We start from the raw sequence: 4,588 nt of genomic DNA, 5'->3' as shown, positions 1-4,588 counted from the left end.
ATTGAACCTAAATTGCAGTAGACTAATAATAATCAATTTTATTCCATTTTTGAAATAGAATTTTTTCCTTGAAAATGAAAAAATTCGAAAAAAATTCAAAAAAAATTAATCAGCATGTCTCTATTATTTTTTTACCTTAAAACAACACGTAATAACCTTAAAAAAACCTACCAATTGAACCTAAATTGCAGTAGACTAAGAATAATCAATTTTATTCCATTTTTTGAAATAGAATGTTTTCCTGGAAAATGAAAAAATTCGAAAAAAATTCAAAAAAAATTAATCAGCATGTCTCTATTATTTTTTTACCTTAAAACAACACGTAATAACCTTCAAAAAAACCTACCAATTGAACCTAAATTGCAGTAGACTAATAATAATCAATTTTATTCCATTTTTTGAAATAGAATGTTTTCCTTGAAAATGAAAAAATTCGAAAAAAATTCAAAAAAAATTAATCAGCATGTCTCTATTATTTTTTTACCTTAAAACAACACGTAATAACCTTAAAAAAACCTACCAATTGAACCTAAATTGCAGTAGACTAAGAATAATCAATTTTATTCCATTTTTTGAAATAGAATTTTTTCCTTGAAAATGAAAAAATTCGAAAAAAATTCAAAAAAAATTAATCAGCATGTCTCTATTATTTTTTTACCTTAAAACAACACGTAATAACCTTCAAAAAAACCTACCAATTGAACCTAAATTGCAGTAGACTAATAATAATCAATTTTATTCCATTTTTTGAAATAGAATTTTTTCCTTGAAAATGAAATAATTCCATACAAATTCAAAAAAAATTGATCAGCATGAGTCTATTATTTTTTTACTTTAAAACAGCACGTAATAACCTTAAAAAAAACCTACCAATTGAACCTAAATTGCAGTAGACTAAAAATAATCAATTTTATTGCATTTTTTAAAATAGAATGTTTTCCTGAAAAATGAAAAAATTCAAAAAAAATTAATCAGCATGTCTCTATTATTTTTTTACCTTAAAACAACACGTAATAACCTTAAAAAAACCTACCAATTGAACCTAAATTGCAGTAGACTAAGAATAATCAATTTTATTCCATTTTTTAAAATAGAATGTTTTCCTGGAAAATGAAAAAATTCGAAAAAAATTCAAAAAAAATTAATCAGCATGTCTCTATTATTTTTTTACCTTAAAACAACACGTAATAACCTTAAAAAAAACCTACCAATTGAACCTAAATTGCAGTAGACTAATAATAATCAATTTTATTCCATTTTTTAAAATAGAATGTTTTCGTGGAAAATGAAAAAATTCAAAAAAAATTAATCAGCATGTCTCTATTATTTTTTTACCTTAAAACAACACGTAATAACCTTCAAAAAAACCTACCAATTGAATCTAAATTGCAGTAGACTAATAATAATCAATTTTATTCCATTTTTTGAAATAGAATGTTTTCCTGGAAAATGAAAAAATTCGAAAAAAATTCAAAAAAAATTAATCAGCATGTCTCTATTATTTTTTTACCTTAAAACAACACGTAATAACCTTCAAAAAAACCTACCAATTGAACCTAAATTGCAGTAGACTAATAATAATCAATTTTATTCCATTTTTTGAAATAGAATTTTTTCCTTGAAAATGAAAAATTCCAAAAAATTCAAAAAAAATTAATCAGCATGTCTCTATTATTTTTTTACCTTAAAACAACACGTAATAACCTTAAAAAAACCTACCAATTGAACCTAAATTGCAGTAGACTAAGAATAATCAATTTTATTCCATTTTTTAAAATAGAATGTTTTCCTGGAAAATGAAAAAATTCGAAAAAAATTCAAAAAAAATTAATCAGCATGTCTCTATTATTTTTTTACCTTAAAACAACACGTAATAACCTTCAAAAAAACCTACCAATTGAACCTAAATTGCAGTAGACTAATAATAATCAATTTTATTCCATTTTTTGAAATAGAATTTTTTCCTTGAAAATGAAAAAATTCGAAAAAAATTCAAAAAAAATTAATCAGCATGTCTCTATTATTTTTTTACCTTAAAACAACACGTAATAACCTTAAAAAAACCTACCAATTGAACCTAAATTGCAGTAGACTAAGAATAATCAATTTTATTCCATTTTTTAAAATAGAATGTTTTCCTGGAAAATGAAAAAATTCGAAAAAAATTCAAAAAAAATTAATCAGCATGTCTCTATTATTTTTTTACCTTAAAACAACACGTAATAACCTTCAAAAAAACCTACCAATTGAACCTAAATTGCAGTAGACTAATAATAATCAATTTTATTCCATTTTTTGAAATAGAATTTTTTCCTTGAAAATGAAATAATTCCATACAAATTCAAAAAAAATTGATCAGCATGAGTCTATTATTTTTTTACTTTAAAACAGCACGTAATAACCTTAAAAAAACCTACCAATTGAACCTAAATTGCAGTAGACTAAAAATAATCAATTTTATTGCATTTTTTAAAATAGAATGTTTTCCTGAAAAATGAAAAAATTCAAAAAAAATTAATCAGCATGTCTCTATTATTTTTTTACCTTAAAACAACACGTAATAACCTTAAAAAAAACCTACCAATTGAACCTAAATTGCAGTAGACTAAGAATAATCAATTTTATTCCATTTTTTAAAATAGAATGTTTTCCTGGAAAATGAAAAAATTCGAAAAAAATTCAAAAAAAATTAATCAGCATGTCTCTATTATTTTTTTACCTTAAAACAACACGTAATAACCTTAAAAAAAACCTACCAATTGAACCTAAATTGCAGTAGACTAATAATAATCAATTTTATTCCATTTTTTAAAATAGAATGTTTTCGTGAGAAAATGAAAAAATTCAAAAAAAATTAATCAGCATGTCTCTATTATTTTTTTACCTTAAAACAACACGTAATAACCTTCAAAAAAACCTACCAATTGAATCTAAATTGCAGTAGACTAATAATAATCAATTTTATTACATTTTTTGAAATAGAATTTTTTCCTTGAAAATGAAAAAATTCGAAAAAAATTCAAAAAAAATTAATCAGCATGTCTCTATTATTTTTTTACCTTAAAACAACACGTAATAACCTTCAAAAAAACCTACCAATTGAACCTAAATTGCAGTAGACTAATAATAATCAATTTTATTCCATTTTTTGAAACAGAATTTTTTCCTTGAAAATGAAATAATTCCATAAAAATTCAAAAAAAATTAATCAGCATGTCTCTATTATTTTTTTACCTTAAAACAACACGTAATAACCTTAAAAAAACCTACCAATTGAACCTAAATTGCAGTAGACTAATAATAATCAATTTTATTCCATTTTTTAAAATAGAATGTTTTCCTGAAAATGAAAAATTCGAAAAAATTCAAAAAAAATTAATCAGCATGTCTCTATTATTTTTTTACCTTAAAACAACACGTAATAACCTTAAAAAAACCTACCAATTGAACCTAAATTGCAGTAGACTAATAATAATCAATTTTATTCCATTTTTTAAAATAGAATGTTTTCCTGAAAATGAAAAATTCGAAAAAATTCAAAAAAAATTAATCAGCATGTCTCTATTATTTTTTTACCTTAAAACAACACGTAATAACCTTAAAAAAACCTACCAATTGAACCTAAATTGCAGTAGACTAAGAATAATCAATTTTATTCCATTTTTTAAAATAGAATGTTTTCCTGGAAAATGAAAAAATTCGAAAAAAATTCAAAAAAAATTAATCAGCATGTCTCTATTATTTTTTTACCTTAAAACAACACGTAATACCCTTAAAAAAACCTACCTATTGAACCTAAATTGCAGTAGACTAAGAATAATCAATTTTATTCCATTTTTTGAAATAGAATTTTTTCCTTGAAAATGAAAAAATTCGAAAAAAATTCAAAAAAAATTAATCAGCATGTCTCTATTATTTTTTTACCTTAAAACAACACGTAATAACCTTCAAAAGACCTACCAATTGAATCTAAATTGCAGTAGACTAAAAATAATCAATTTTATTACATTTTTTGAAATAGAATTTTTTCCTTGAAAATGAAAAAATTCGAAAAAAATTCAAAAAAAATTAATCAGCATGTCTCTATTATTTTTTTACCTTAAAACAACACGTAATAACCTTAAAAAAACCTACCAATTGAACCTAAATTGCAGTAGACTAAAAATAATCAATTTTATTCCATTTTTTAAAATAGAATGTTTTCCTGAAAAATGAAAAAATTCAAAAAAAATTAATCAGCATGTCTCTATTATTTTTTTACCTTAAAACAACACGTAATAACCTTCAAAAAAACCTACCAATTGAACCTAAATTGCAGTAGACTAATAATAATCAATTTTATTCCATTTTTTAAAATAGAATGTTTTCCTGGAAAATGAAAAAATTCGAAAAAAATTCAAAAAAAATTAATCAGCATGTCTCTATTATTTTTTTACCTTAAAACAACACGTAATAACCTTAAAAAAACCTACCAATTGAACCTAAATTGCAGTAGACTAATAATAATCAATTTTATTCCATTTTTTAAAATAGAATGTTTTCCTGAAAATGAAAAATTCGAAAAAATTCAAAAAAAATTAATCAGCAT

This window comes from Leptopilina boulardi, unplaced genomic scaffold (genome assembly GCF_019393585.1).
Source record: "Leptopilina boulardi isolate dan_hultmark-lab unplaced genomic scaffold, ZJU_Lbou_2.1 LbouV2_275, whole genome shotgun sequence".
Taxonomy (NCBI): domain Eukaryota; kingdom Metazoa; phylum Arthropoda; class Insecta; order Hymenoptera; family Figitidae; genus Leptopilina; species Leptopilina boulardi.
The sequence above is the reverse complement of the archived record's forward strand: the minus strand, read 5'-3'. Positions refer to the sequence as shown.